Raw genomic sequence first — 16,629 nt, 5'->3', positions numbered from 1 at the left:
GTTTAGACCACCACGTTCAACAGTGTTCATAATAACAGATTTTTTCACATAATGCGTCTTGTTTTTCCAAATAAAATTGAAAAGTGAATTGTCAATGGAATTACAGAGCTTTTTGTTGACAAACAAGGGGATATCTGCATATGTAAGACGGGATAAACCTTCTGCCTTTGCCAGCAATACTCGTCCATTCAAGGATAAATCCCTCTGCAGCCATTGATTTAGCTTATTCTTTGTCTTATCACAAATTAAAGTTTACAGAGCACCTCTCCTCCTCATTTTTCATTATAGTAATCCCTAGATAAGTGACCTTATCTTTGATTGGTATGCTACCGATCTGGGAGGTGTTGCTTTCTTTAAGGGAAAACAGTTCACATTTCTTCAGATTTAAGCAGAGTCCAGAAGCTGCGGAAAATAATTCTATTGTTTTGATAGCGATTGGCACTTGGCTGGCATTTTTTTAAAATAATGTAGTATCATCTGCTAGTTGGGTGAGGATAACTTCTCTTTCTGCAATTGAAATTCCTTTTAAAGCACTATTTTTAATATGGGTGGAAAGAAGTTGAGTAAATAAAATGAATAGGTAATAGGGGGAGGCAGGGCAGCCCTGTCGGATGCCTCTTTGCAGCTCAAATCTTGGGGATGTCCCATTTTTTTATTTGATAGAGCTATTGCCTTTGCAGTACAATGTTCTAACAGCTTTACAAAAAAGAAATCACCAAAACCAAATTTCTCAATAGTTTGAAATATAAAATGATGCTCTGTGTCAAAGGCTTTATAGAAGTCCAAGAAAAAGATAAAACTATCATCAGGGCATAAAAATGAATAATCAATTATATATAAGTCGAATATTGTTTGAGATGTGTCTTTTTCTCATGAATCCTGATTGGACTTCATCAATAATAGGGTCTAAAACATTTTTTAAAACGTTTAGCAATAACAGAGGCAAAAATTTTGTAGTCTGTGTTCAGCAATGAAATAGGTCGCCAATTATCTATAAACAGTGGATCCTTTTTGGGTTTGGGGATTAACGTAATTAAGCCTTAATTGGGTTAGCGAAGGAGGTAGAGAACCTTTTCCAATACTTTCTAATATTACTTCTAGTAGAAAGGGAGCTAAATCTTGTGTAAAAGCCTGATAAAACTCTGCAGAAAGGCCATCAACACCCGGAGATTTGTTCGTTTTACAATGTTCAATTGCAAATGTAATTTCCTGCAAGGTTATAGGGTCATCGCAGAGTTTCCTATCATCTTGAGATTTCTTCATTGAGATCAGAGGACAAATGAAAGTGCGTGTTAGACTCACTAATAGCTGATTTCTTGATTTTGTTCAAAACATGTAAGGCACATCGCCTGTTTGCCTGCAGGAACACCTTCTGGGACTGTGCTATACAGTAACTACACACACAGTTAAAAGGTCTGCTTGTTATGTGTGTGTCTTTCAGAGAAACGGGGCGCTAGAAACCTCTGACTCTTAACCACGTGACTTCATTTTATTGAGATGCATACGGCACTGGCTCATCTCATAATGACAATAGACATTCTGTTAAAATTAAGGGGGAAAAAAAATGTATTGAAATGTTTTAAGTATACTAAGAATTCATTTTATTTATTTAAAGGTTTTAAGTATCCTAAGAATTAGTTTTATGCATTTTTTAAGTATTCTAAGAATTAGTTTTATTTATTTATTTAAATGTTTGAAGTAATTTAACAATTTGATAGGCCTATATATATATATATATATGGAAAAGGAATAAAAAAATACTTAAACACTCTTTTGGCATAATTCCGGAATATTGTTTTTAATTGTAACTAATAAAAGCTGTTATACATTGTTTACAAGAAAAATAGCATTTTTTTATCGGAGGTTTCTGGTTTGTCTGTTAAATACATCCTTTCATGCCATATTTTAACACTAGTGTCGCTATTTCGCCGTTTTGATCAGTCGCTTCCACACGTCATTCTAAAAAAAAAAAAATCGGTTTATCTGCTATAATAATCAATAAATCCATATCATCTACAGTATAAAACTCAGCACATACACATGATATTAAAAATATAAGCATGCACAAATATGCTATCCCTTTAACTGACTATATTTGTCATAAATATGAAACATTTTACTTATTAACTCATCAACACAGCTCAATCATCTTTATCTTAGGTGCATTTATGGAGTATAGATATGATATTGGCCCGCTTGTGAAAGTCTGTACAAAGGTAATCGAGTCTGTAAGGGCGGGTTACTGCGAGTCAAACTCCTAACAGTCTTTACCTGGTCTTTACCCGAAACAGGAAGTGTGCAAACGTCACTGTTGGTACACGATTCGTTCCACCTGCACGATACGGTTTCCATAGGGATGGCTAGTGTGACGTCACGACATCACTTCCGTGTCCAAGCCGCTGCGTCTAATGTAAACACAATTGTAAACTGAATAGAACGCTCCACATGAACTCTTGCACTGGCAAATAGTCTGTTGTGGTTGATTTCCTCCATTGTGAACTGTCCGTTGACAAGGAATGTTGGGATGTTCAGTGAAACACCTGCAGGTAAAATGTCACGAATAGTGAAGCCCTTGTCAGCCATCACCATGTCACCTGCTTCTAGCTGTTGAAGTACTCCGCAGTCTGCTGTTATTGCTTTGTCCGATGTGCTTCCACCATACAGGTCACTGGCGAAGGTAATGAATCCATTAGGTGCCACACCAATCAGAGCCTTAAGCGTGGTACCTCCTTTGTAATGACTGTACAGATGACTTTGGGTGTCCAAACTTTCTGTGTTGGACACAGGTACTTCAGTACAGTCGAGCACAATCCGACAATTGGGAAATGGTTGGAAGCAATGTGGCAGGGAGGTTTGGTTCTTGAATCTGGAAGGAATTTTGTTTTCCATCATGCCGACATACAAAATGTCATACAGGGCACTGGAGATGGTGATAAAGATGTTGGTGACTGTGGCCCGGCAGCAGTTAAACCTCACAGAAAGGTCAACAAGACCACAATTCAGTCGGAGTTTCATCAAAGTCAAGAGCAGCTGATCGATTAAGGGCATTTTTTGGACGTTCCAATCAAAGTGATACTGGAGATCAAATTTGGAAAGAAGGGTCTCCAAAAATAAGACTGTGGCAGCATCTGGCAAGCCAGTGTAATAGTTGACTATGTCTGGGTGGGAGGATATTTGACTAAATGAAAATGTTTGTTTTTGTTTCTCCAATTCTTTCTTCAGTTTGTCATTTTCTTTTCTGAGCATCTTATTCTCAATTTCAAGCACCAAAACACTTGAACTACTTGGGGTCTTCTGAGCAGTGTCAAGGTGACTTGGGCCTGGTTCAGCTCCTCCTTCGTCCTCTACAGTCGCCGGGAGCATTTTCTTTTGCCGTTTGGTCGGCTGGCTGATGTGAGGAAAAGCCTTTCCCTCATTCCAGGCAAACCGTGTGGGCCCCGCTGCTTTGCCATGTGGAAAATGCCATCCACAGACCCTTGAGTTGTAGTTAGGTGTGAAATCTTTACGCCTGGATAAAAGAAAAAAACATTACATAAAGAACTCTGTGGCGATAAACAAAAAGAAGTAGGTTCTGCCAGTGCAGAACCCTTGTCCCTCTCACCCCTGTTCCACAAAAGCAACACAATTTGGCAACTGTATATACATAAATAGTGACTTTTATATTGTTAATGGCTTCATTCTCAAAAATGTAAATACTGACTTTATTCTGGTAAATTGTCACGTAAATCTAAAAAAAGGACTTGTAAACGACTTAATTCTGTAAAATATTACGTATATCTCGTAATTAATCTCGTTCATTCTTGTAAAATGTTTGTTTTTTGTAAAAAAGTTTAATATCTTACAATATGACTTTTCATAAATAACTAGCTAGTTGATTCTCATAAATAACGACTTTAAACTCAGTCACATTAAACTCACTGCACCATTCTAGCCCAATTCGGTTTGGACACGGAAGTGACGTATTTGGCTACGATGACGTAGGCACTAGCCATCCCCATATTCTAGCAACAGGTCCATTCGTGCTCTCTTTCAAAAAGATATTATTACCAAACCTTATGTAATTACCTATTGGAGCAATTTTGTGGATATTGAGGACTGGAGAAAAGTTTGGTTATTGCCACATAAATACCTTATTGTAAATAAAGTTAGAGAAGTCTCATTTAAATTAATTCATATTCTATCCAGTGAAAAGTTACCTAAAAAAGTTTAAACCTGACATTGATATAAAATGTGATTTCTGTAATGCACAAGATGAAACTAGCCTACTGTACACTTGTTTTGGGACTGTAACTATACCAAAATGTTTTGGAAGAGCTTTTGCAGTATGCGGCCATGTAGCTGCTAAACACTTTAATCGCACTAACTGAAGTGCGCGTGTGTTTTTGTCACGCACCTTAAGCGCGTATTCATTTTAAACTTTACTTTAGGAAGTTTTCCCTGAACTCTGTCAACAGACTCACTGTCAGCAGTCTACCTTCATCCAGAAACAGCTCAAATAATGTGACAGCAGTGTATAAAACTGTTACAGGCACCGACATCATAATATTTCTGTCTTCATCACAGCACAGAATAACAAAATACGTTTATAAGAACCCGTTTGTTATTTAACCTACTTAATTGCGCATGCGTGGAACGGATCGTGCAGGTTGAACATAGAGGTTGAACGAAGACAGTTCTGACCGTTCTGACGACTATCAAAGTCAGCATCAGCTCGCGTCCAATCAGAACGCTCGATTGTGTCAATCCGCTTGAGCCACTTAAACCCATCCCCTCGCTGCCTGGAAGGCGCCGTTCTGATTGGACGCGAGCTGCTGCTGCTGACTATAGTGACGTCGCCAGGCGAATTTGAGGCTGCAGCCAGGTGGTTCTTGGCATGTTTTGTGGAGCTCGTTAACTTTGACTTTTCACTTTCTTTATTCTCCGCGAGAGAACAGATTAATAATATTGATCGTTTTTCTTTTTTTGTTTGTTTTATTGTTTAAATTACAGTAGATGGAAACTAGGAGTAAACACATGAAGAGAGAGAGAGAGATGAAGACACAAACCACTGAACACATGAAGCTTGTGGAGATTGTCAGATGGAGGAGCTTGGAGGATATTAGACCGCACTGTGAGTAAAACAATCACTCAGAACTCAATCAGTAAATGTTTGAGGGAATCATCTGTGTTTCTGAAATATATGCCATTGAATGTGTCCATATTTGTGTTAATCCTGCAAATGGAAGTTGCTCTGATTAATGTGGTTAATGATTTCATATGTGGTCTCCTGATATAATTCCTTAACTTTTATTAAACTGATTTGTAAAGGTTAATATGGCAAACCAGTGGCGAAGCGGCTAAATTGTTATCTGTTATATAGGCTATATATAATTTGTAAAGTGTATGCTATTATTAAAAATACATAGTGCCTATAACATACTGTTTCGCGCTGATAATCCTGTGCTGGTGTTGTGCTGTACTTCGATGAACAGCAAAGAGAAACCAAATAACAGTGACGTCGAGTGAGTTTTTGACCAGTTTTCATCTGCCCCCTAGAGGACATAGGCCTACATTCCTATACTAAGATATACTATACTTGACTCATTGAGGGCCTTTTGTACAGTAAACAAACCTCCAGACTGCTGAGAGTGATGATTAGATGAATATGTGAATATGTGCTGCGCTTTCCTCTCAATAACTAAATAAACAGGCAACAAAATTGAGAGAACAGCAAGCTTTAAAAAACACACAAAAACAAACAAGAAGAGCATGTGAACATGTCATGTTTTTTAGCAGCTTTACAGTATTAAAGATGAAAACAGTGTCTCGTTTCATCAGTACAACTTCATTTGCCTGTTATCCAGCAACAGATGATCAGCTTTATCATCATTATTATTATTATTATCTTGTGCAGTTTTAGTGTTGTATGATGTTGTTCTGTCCCTCTTTAAACTGAAGATAATATAATGTTTCTTCATTCACAGTTTAATAGTAATATTAGGTAGGCTAGCAGGCCAAACTACATTTGGGATAGAAAGCTAACACTTTTATCGTCAAAGATAGAGACAGAGACCGTGTTTACTTTGAACACGTAACAAAATGCAGTGAGACTATTTAGGGCTGCTTTTAGTAGGCTATACTATACATTCTTTGTGTGATATTTCTAGTCGAATGATTTTTAACTTACTTCATGTGTTACATGTAATGTGTAGTTACATTACAAAACGCACTGTTGAAGACGCAAAAAAAAAAAAAACTGCACATAAGCATACTCCCCTTCAGACTTTCTGTTCTGTAAGATTGGCTGCACCCAAAACCTTCTTTTCTGTCTTTTAAATAAAATGAAAAGCTCGTCTTCACTGGATGCTATGACTATGACTGGATGATGATGATGATGATGATGATGATGAAGTGTCCATGTTTTCTCAGCTGTCGGCGCGATTCGCGCGAAAGTTTTGGAATGTTGAAGCTCTCTGAACGTCACAGACGTCGCAAATTCGCGTCGCGGCTGATGTGAATGGTTTTGATGCGAACTATTCGCACACGAACTATTCGCTTTTTCGTTTCGCTTTTTCGTTACGCATCCGGTGTGAAAGGGCCTTTAGTCATAAATAACACCATTATATTGTAAGCATATTGAACATCATGCAGAAATAAATATCCACAGTAAGTCTCAGAGTTTTGCTGGATGGTCAAGGGGAAAAAGACATATTTTTTAGTCTCTGAGAAACTCTACTGGACAAACAGGTTTTCTCAACGTGCTTCAGAGACTTTGTTTTCTACCCATAAATGTCTTAGAAATCTTTCCAGCCCTGAATGCATTACATTACACGTTTATTATTATTTTAATTCTTTAACTCTTATTATTCTCTTTATGTCTTTACTGTAGTGCTTGAACAATAGTCAGATCATAAACCTCTCGGATTTCATCAGAAATATCTTAATCTGTGTTCTGAAGATCAGCGGGTATCTTACGGGTTTGGGACGACATGATGGAGAGTAATTACTGACAAACATCTGCTGTGTTTGATTAGACTGTACGTTATACTCAGAGCTCTTATTTTACTGTAAAAGATGATCTTGTGTCTGTCAGGAGAATAAAGGTCATGAGTGTAACGGCACTGGATGAGCCGTGGAGAAAATGAGTTCAGAAAGTGTTTACAAAGATGCATTTTATTTAAAACAGTGTGTTTGTATCTGGACTTTTCTTGGCAGAATTAATTCAGTTTTACAGTAAATGTTTCAAAGAAATTAAAAACTTGATTTAGACAAAGAATCTTAAACGGGTAAAAGAAAATGACAAAAACTTACAGAAACAGCAGGAGTAAATGATACACACATGTGCTTGTGTATCAAGATAAAGAACGTTACATGAGGAGGATCATATTAACATGGAGAAAACACACAATACTGTGACAAGATGCAATATTGCACTTATAACTGACATAAATACAATTTTATATTCAGAACAAAAAACTATACAACTATATGAAAATATAATAGCATTTACAAACTTACACTTATTCTTGTTTCATTTACAAGGCCTAGTAAACTGACACAGTTTATCTGAGGAAGATTTAAGGTCTGGAAACATTAGTTCATCATGTTCTGTCATGAATAAAGTTGCTGTCAGGATCTCGAGAGTCCAGAAGACACTTTAATGAGCTTTAACAAAAGAGAAAACACATGCAGTTTCATCATCATTATCATATTGATCATCAGCGTATCTCAGAGATGATGGCCAAACATGATCTTACATTAGTTCAGGCGTCCTCTCATCATTTACTCAGATATCATGATCTCAGCTCATGCTTGATCTTCTCTGATGATGCAGATCCACACTTTACAGGAGTGTGTGGATCCACAGAAACTGTGAATGAAGAAACATTATATTATCTTCAGTTTACAGAGAGACAGAACAACATCATACAACACTAAAACTGCACAAGATAATAATAATAATGATGATGATAAAGCTGATCATCTGTTGCTGGATAACAGGCAAATGAAGTTGTACTGATGAAACGAGACACTGTTTTCATCTTTAATACTGTAAAGCTGCTAAAAAAATGACATGTTCACATGCTTTTCTTGTTTGTTTTTGTGTGTGTGTGTTTTTTAAAGCTTGCTGTTCTCTCAATTTTGTTGCCTGTTTATTTAGTTATTGAGAGGAAAGCGCAGCACATATTCACATATTCATCTAATCATCACTCTCAGCAGTCTGGAGGTTTGTGTACTGTACAAAAGCCCTTAATGAGTCAAGTATGTAGTATAGTCTAGTATAGTATAGTCTAGTCTAGTATAGGTATGTCCACTAGGTGGCAGAGTGTCACTCGTCGCCTTGTCTGGTGTTATTGGGTCATAGACAGTATATAAAATGGACACAGCGACCCCATTGGATTCAACAGAGACAAAAGTGAAGTCAATTAGAAGCTCTTCTTCCTGATGGCTGAGCGACTGCGCAGACTCACACTGAGCTTGACGACGTAGATGTGACGTGAGCAACCCGTCTGTCTTCTAGTAGCTGTGCCGAGAGAAATCTGAATCATTCCCTTCCGAAACTTGCAGAGACGGAGAGTGTGAGTAGGAGCTGTCCATGAGCTGGAGCAGGAGACACTTTTGCTAAGTATTCTGATTGATTATTTTGTCATTTTGCCTCCACGTCCCCCCGATCGCCCGCGAGCTTCTCCTCCTGTCCTTACGGTAATCTCTCTACTGTGCGACAGAGAGTCGCGTGGTTGTGACGCAATCATAGCCTATTTTTACAAAAACTGCTTCTACAGGGCCATAACGTAAGATACAAGGTAATGGAGCCTTTTATACATTTTTGTGTTTCTTTAGAAATAAATAATGGACAAATGGAGTCTTTAAACGCCTCAGATGTAAAGTTATTCGCTTTCAAAGTGACTCCAAAATGAATGGGAGTCAATGGGAATGCTAACAGCAGGTGAGGGTCTGCTACAAGATGGCGGCACGCGGCCGGCTTCAACTTCCGGTCGATGGATTACCCCCTTGCAAATTTTTTTTTTGCGGGGTGGTAGGGGAAGACTCATTAATATTCATTAGGGAAGTCATCCCTGATTGGTCTTAACCCCAGTGACAGGTAGGTTTAGGGGCGGGGTTAGGTGTAGGTCATCAGACCAATCAGGGATGACTTCCCTAATGAATATTAATGAGTCTTCCCCTACCACCCTGCAAAAAAAAAAAAAAAAAATTCGCTACCCGCTTGGTTTAAACAGAGTATTGGCAGAGAAAGTCTAATGAGGGGAGAAGTGCCACTCAATAAACTTCCGGTTGCAGTTCCATTCTGGCTCCACATGAGGGCGCTCACATGACAAGTGCAGAATGAATGGAGGTTTATGGAGCTATACCGCTCAAAATCCACTTTTCTCAGGATATAATTTTTTGTCTAGTAATTTGAATGTTGTATTCGAAAGGAGATGCAAAGAAATTACACATTGCTGGGTGTTAGATTTTTTAGAGTCAGTTATTTGCTTTAAAAAGTCTTTCAAAATGTCAATGACGTCAGAATGCTGACGTCATTAGCAGAATGCTAGCGTGTTATGGGCAACAACAACTCAACCTGTAAGAAATCGAAAAGAAATAAGTACTCATTCATTCAACTTTCGACCTATAACCCATGTTTAACTCGCAAAACTTACAATAAAATCTGAGATTTCTCAACGGCAATCGGGTGAAAGAGACACATTTAGCTGTCTAGCTCCATAGACTCCCATTCATTTTGCACTCATGGCGAGCGCCCCCAGTGGAGCTCTGGTGGAACTACAACCAATAGGATTTAATAGCGCGTTGGAGTGAACCAAGCGTGCCGCACAAGCCCTGAAAAGTGAAGCCAAAACGTCTCGATCGCCCCCCGGTGACTGGTCCTAGTATAGGTCATAAGCCCCGCCTCCCCATGTTATTCAACGGGACGCGAGACCAACTAAACAATTAAATTACACTTCAAATATCTTTTTTCCAAAGGTGGTTTCTTTCATTTGCTGTCGTTTTTATCACGCTGATGTAAGTTCTAGTATCTGTTTCCAAAATAAGTTGGTTTTTAGTTAGTTACGTGATGCGGTGGTGTAACGTCATGATTGACAGCTGTGATTGACAGGTTCTCTGAGCGAAGTAGTCACTGAAGCACCAACGGACATTTTTTTCGGGATCTTCGGAGGACTGAGGAGATTGTATTTGCTTTATTTTAACAAGCCTCTTGTCGTACTGCAATCAATTTTTAAAAAAGTGTGCAGAATCCACTCTCCCTGAGTGCATTCTGCGAGAGTGAGGGCGGAGCGTTGATCTCGCGGCTTTACTTCCTGCTCACTACTGCGCAGGTCTGGTCCCGAAATCGCTACTGCGCAGACTCAAGCTCCAATATGTCAGCGCCATATCGGGACTCTGGCGGCTTCAGTTCTCACCAATGGAAGAGAGCGAAGGGGCGTCGTCCATATTTTTTTACAGTCTATGGTGCTACTGCCTAACAGCATGATGATAGAAGGGGCTGATGTCCTATTTGCAAAGTTTGCATTATTAATAGTGGACTGTATGTAGACATTTCCATTTTTTTTTCTAATTTTATTTACAGTATATATTTAAAACTTTAAATATTTTTGGTTTTCTATCAAAATGTTCTTGTGTGATAACGTTCTTGTGTGGAAGTGTTTGTAGTAAAAGCTGTTTTGCAAAGAAATTCATTGCAGCCGGCTTTGTTTTTGATGTTTATTTGTGAGTAGTCAACGTAGCTTACACACACTTTGTACTAAAGGTAAATCCAAAATAGTGATGTCACTGTCTAAGCAGAGGGATGTTGTGCAACCCTATGGAATATAGTCCACACATGACAAATGAGGTAATAATCAATATTTCAGAATAATTAAAACTCAGATATTGGTGTGTGATATCTGAGTTTTAATTATTTGACTACAAATCTCACCTCATCATGCCTCCCAGTGATTATTTCCAGGATAAACTGATATGCCCCCAAGCTGGCTTCTTAAAACTGACTAAATTTTTAAAAAAGAGCCAAAAGAGCCGTTCTTTTGAACGGCGCTTTGAAAGGAACGGATCGCCAAGATCCGGATCCCCTCAAAGAGCCATAAATCCCATCACTAGTCATAAGTCTCTGGATCATAGACTGTAAAAAAATAGCTCTGGATCTATGGTTCACGCCCGGCGATCACTTGACTGCGAAGCCCTCCCCTTTCGGGTCGGATGATAAATCAGAGACAGAGGATAGGCTTGTTCGACTTCATAATCTGAAGACCACGCCCACCCGGGGGGAAAGTCCAACCAGAGAATGGGTGCTTCTCAATTCTTATTTGTGCATCCTCGTTTCCTCTCCTCGCTTCCTTTCCTCGCGTCTCAGCTCCGCCCCCTGTAGGATGCGAGGGAAGGCTGCAAGGAAAAGACGCGAGGACGGAGGGATCGAATGAAAGCTTTTTTTATACATTGGAATACTTGATCACTCGAGCGTCCCTTCATCGCGTCATCAGCAGCGCTCAGAGGATCTGCCCTCATGTTGTTGAAATTTGTTTATTTAAGAAATTCATAATAAATAATAATAAAGAAAGATACCCTGTTGAAATATGTGAGGTGTGTGGTTTATATAAACTGCAAAAGTAAAGTATAAATCAAAATTATTGTGACCGATGTGAAGGGGGAGGAGAATTTATACGTGCGTCACGTTTTAGTCGATAAAACTCTTCCGCATAGGATCCACCTGTGTATCCTCGCTCATGACTCCTCAGGAAGCCTCCTCACTCCTCGATCCTCGACTCCTCGCGGTGCAATTAGAGAATTGAGATGTCCTTCAAGATGGCTGTGCTCGATCGGTTTCCGGGTCATAGGATGGAGGACGGAGGAGAGAGGAGACGAGGAGGGATATTGAGAAGCACCCAATGTCTGGCGAGAAGTTTCACCAGAGAATGTCTAATATGGCGAGAAGTTTCACTCTCAGTACACTTCCGGCTTCTGAACTGGTTGCAGTTCCACTCTGATTCCATATGAGGGCGCTCACAGGACGAGTGCAGAATGAATGGAGGTCTATGGCGCTATACCAATAAAAATCCACTTTTCTCAGGATATAATTTTTTGTCTTGTAATTTGAATGTTGTATTCGAAAGGAGATGCAAATAAATTACACATTGCTGGGTGTTAGATTTTTTTGAGTCACGTATTTGCTTTAAAAAGTCTTTTAAAGTGTCAATGACGTCATATACATGTACGACCAGAGATACTGCTTCACGGCAATCCTTCAGTCACTTTGGTGCGTTCGCGCTCTGCACTTTCTTTTCTCTCGAGGCATCGACAACACAGCTGACACAGGTAAACACACTTGTTAGAAGAGTTTTTGTTTTGTTTGTTTCTGGTCCCGCTGCGGATGACACGATGCCATCAAGCGGTATCTCTGGTCGTAATCAGTCCTTCACTGACCAATCAGCGTTCATTAGCAGAATGCTAGCGTGTTATGGGCAACAACAACTCAACCTGTAAGAAAACGAAAGGACATAAGTACTCGTTCGTTCAACTTTCGACCTAAAACCCATGTTGAACTTGCAAAATCTACAATCAGATTTGAGATTTATCAACGGCAATCGGGTGAAAGAGACACATTTAGCTGTCTAGCCCCATTGACTCCCATTCATTTTGCACTCATGGCGATCGCCCCCAGTGGAACTCTGGTGGTACTACAACCAAAATTCGGTACAATAGAGCTTAATAGGGAGTGGGCAGGCTCTCCGTAGACGGGCTCTGGTTTCACTCTCAGTACACTTCCGGGTTCTGAACTGGTTGCAGTTCCACTCTGATTCCATATGAGGGCGCTCACAGGACGAGTGCAGAATGAATGGAGGTCTATGGCGAAAAACCCTCAAAATCCACTTTTCTCAGGATATAATTTTTTGTCTAGTAATTTGAATGTTGTATTCGAAAGGAGATGCAAAGAAATTACACATTGCTGGGTGTTAGATTTTTTAGAGTCACTTATTTGCTTTAAAAAGTCTTTCAAAATATCAATGACGTCAGAATGCTGACGTCATTAGCATAATGCTAGCGTGTTATGGGCAACAACAACTCAACCTGTAAGAAATCAAAACGACATAAGTACTCGTTCATTCAACTTTCGACCTAAACCCCATGTTGAACTTGCAAAATCTACAATCAGATCTGAGATTTCTCAACGGCAATCGGGTGAAAGAGACAAATTTAGCCGTCTAGCCCCATTGACTCCCATTCATTTTGCACTCATGGCTAGCGCCCCCAGTGGAACTCTGGTGGTACTACAACCAAAATTCGGTACAATAGGGCTTAATAGGGAGTGGGCAGGCTCTCCGTAGACGGGCTCTGGTCCAACGCTCTCCATTGACTTTGCATTGCGAGAGGCTGCCTCCTTGTCATTTCTTGCTTCTAGCAAAATACAGAATAATGCCTAAAAGCTGCTATGCGACAAGGTGTACAGCAAACAAGCTAAGAAACCCAGAAATACGTTTTCATAAACTGTCGACCCCAAAAAACGAGCGTTTGAGGACATAAAAGTGGATACAGGCTGGAACGAATGGGTAAATTGTGGGATCTTGACACTCAGTATGCACTAAAAATACACTACGTGTCCAGCAGGGCTGCCAACTTCTGAGTTTAGCTTGGAGTGAGATTTTTTTTCTTGAGATTTGATTCCGATTTTGATTCAATATTGACTAATTTGGATACATGTTTATTTTAAATTTTATTTAAAAAAAAATAATCTCACCTAATGCTGTAGTCTAAACATAGAGGGGCCAATCTGCTGGTAGTATTAAAGGATAAAAATAACAAATTAAATTAAATGTAATGCAGTTTTTGTTATAATAACAATTATTTAATGACATATGTAAAACTATAATAAATATGTAATATAGTGCGCAGCAAAATCTCCTCTCTAGCTATTTTTTTCTATTCAGTTAACATGGTCATTAAATGGCTTTCCTGAGGTAAATGTAACGTCATGTGACATAATTGTTATAATTATGTTATCTTGACCTCTTTCCGTGGTGTACTGCATCTTTAAATAAAAAAGTAACAGATGATCCGTTCACACTTGAACTGAGGCGCTCAGCGATCTGTCACGTCACATTTACAAGCGCCAAACGTATTTTTGTCTGAATTTCGTAATAAAATTGACGAAATCTAAGAGCTGAGAATTATTTTAATATTAAAAGTAGGTTACCTCTTTGCTCCGCAATTTTTCTGTGCGTGAGAAAATGGATGTGTGGCGTGAGAGCGTGTGAAAAGTGTCAGTTGCGTGAGTCTCACGCTCAATGCGTGAGAGTTGGCAACTATTTAAACATTTGGTCACTGGCGAGTCAAATATCCAAATGTCAGTTTTATAAATTATATTTCTGTAAGATAAACTATCCTGTGTTGCCGATTACGATCTCCTCTAGCAGTCGTACGTTAGTTCTCAGAGTAATGAGACACGTGACGCTCTGTCTCAACTGCCTGTATCCACTTTTATGTCACACTCGCTTTTTGGGGTCTGAGAGCTAATAAAAACGTATTTCTGGGTTGTTTAGCTTGTTTGCTGTACACCTTGTCAGTCACACAGCAGCTTTTAGGCATTTTTCTGTCTTTTGTTAGAAGCAAGAAATGACAAGGAGGCAGCCTCTCGCAATGCACAGTCAGGGTTGGGGAGTAACGGAATACATGTAACGGCGTTATGTAATCAGGATACAAAAATACAAAAAAAAAATGTTAATGGGAAGACGAGCATAGAACTGCTGCAGCTTAGTGGATAAATATATTTAGCCTATTTATTATTCAGATTGCACAGTTGGAAAGAAAATATATTTATAGGAACATTTCAGCAGGCTCAAGATAATTAATACAGTGACCATTATTCATTATTTTAATCAGTTCGCAGCCATAAAACGTGATAATCCACATTCTCATGTAGGTGCGCTCATAGGGTGCGCTGAAGTATTCCGTCAAAATGGCTGACACGCGGGTCACGTGACAGGGAGATCCCAGCTCTAGTGACAGGCGTTGACGAGGTGTGTGGAATCATGTTTTGTGGAGCTCGTTAACTTTGACTTTTCACTTTCTTTATTTCTTCGCGAGAGAACAGATTAAAAATATTGATTGTTTTTCTTTTTATTTGTTTTATTGTTTAAATTACAGTAGATGGACACTAGGAGTAAACACATGAAGAGAGAGAGAGAGATGAAGACACAAACCACTGAACACATGAAGCTTGTGGAGATTGTCAGATGGAGCAGCATGGATGATTTAAGACCAACCTGTGAGTAAAACAATCACTCAGAACTCAATCAGTAAATGTTTGAGGGAATCATCTGTCTGTGTTTATGAAATATGCCATTGAATGTGTCCATTTTTGTGTTAATTCATGGAAGTTGCTCTGATTAATAGTGTGATTAATGATTTCATATGTGGTCTCCTGATATATGATAATTCTTTCATTTTTAAACTGATGTGTAATGGTTAAAATGACAAACCAGTGGCGAAGACACATTAGGGCTAGAGTAGCTGTCAGAATATAATACTAATGGTTTGAAAATAAAAACGAAACTGCAAATAATATCTGTTATATAGGCTAGGAATAGGATATATAATTTGTAAAGTATAGGCTATTATTAAAAATACATAGCGCCTATAACACTGTTTCGCGCTGATAATATTGTGCTGGTGTTGTGCTGTACTTCGATGAACAGCAAAGAGAGCCAGACACGGCGATGATGAGTGACGCTCTGCCCCCTAGTGGACATACCTATACTACACTATACTATACTTTATTATACTACAGATGTACTTTTTAGAAGTGAAAACAGTGTTTCGTTTCATCAGTACAACTTCATTTGCCTGTTATCCAGCAACAGATTATCAGCTTTATCATCATTATTATTATATTGTGTAGTTTTAGTGTTGTATGTGGTTGTTCTGTCCCTCTTTAAACTGAGGATAATATTATGTTTCTTCATTCACAGTTTCTCCTGTAAAGTGTGGATCTGAATCATCAGAGAAGATCAAGCATGAGCTGAGATCATGATATCTGAGTAAATGATGAGAGGACGCCTGAACTAATGTAAGATCATGTTTGAGCATCATCTCTGAGATACGCTGATGATCAGCTGATCAATATTTAATTTATATTTCAGTGAATATTGATGATGATGATGAAACCACATGTGTCTTTTTTAAAGCTCATTAAAGTGTCTTCTGGACTCTCAAGATCCTGACAGCAACTTTATTCATGACGGATCATGATGAACTAATGTTTCCAGACCTTAAATCTTCCTCAGATAAACTGTGTCCGTTCATTAGGCTTTGTAAATGGAACGGGAATAAGTGTAAATAGTGTAAGTGTGTAAATGCTATTATATTTTCATATAGTTTTTTGTTCTGAATATAAAATTCTATTTATGTCAGTTATAAGTGCAATATTGCATCTGGTTGTTACAGTTATTGTGTGTTTTCTCCATGTTAAATATGATCATGTTCTTTATCTCGATACACAAGCACATGTGTGTATCATTTACTCCTGCTGTTTCTGTAAGTTTTTCATTTCTTTGAAACATTTACTGTAAAACTGAATTAATTATGCCAAGAAAAGTCCAGATACAAACACACTGTTTTAAATAAAATGCATAAAGCGATCGG

General features: G+C 38.7%; 1 long non-coding RNA gene across 1 annotated transcript; it reads left to right on the top strand.

The window, feature by feature from the left end:
- The first annotated feature begins 4,776 nt into the window (after window positions 1-4,776).
- LOC308701043 lies at window positions 4,777-16,629 on the top strand. Its single transcript, XR_014031383.1, has 5 exons — window positions 4,777-4,861; window positions 4,990-5,110; window positions 15,133-15,253; window positions 15,957-16,054; window positions 16,173-16,629. It is a non-coding gene; the product is annotated as an uncharacterized lncRNA (long non-coding RNA).

The sequence above is a fragment of the Scardinius erythrophthalmus genome (genome assembly GCF_964197995.2).
Source record: "Scardinius erythrophthalmus genome assembly, chromosome: 13".
NCBI lineage: Eukaryota > Metazoa > Chordata > Actinopteri > Cypriniformes > Leuciscidae > Scardinius > Scardinius erythrophthalmus.
The sequence above is the reverse complement of the archived record's forward strand: the minus strand, read 5'-3'. Positions and strand labels throughout refer to the sequence as shown.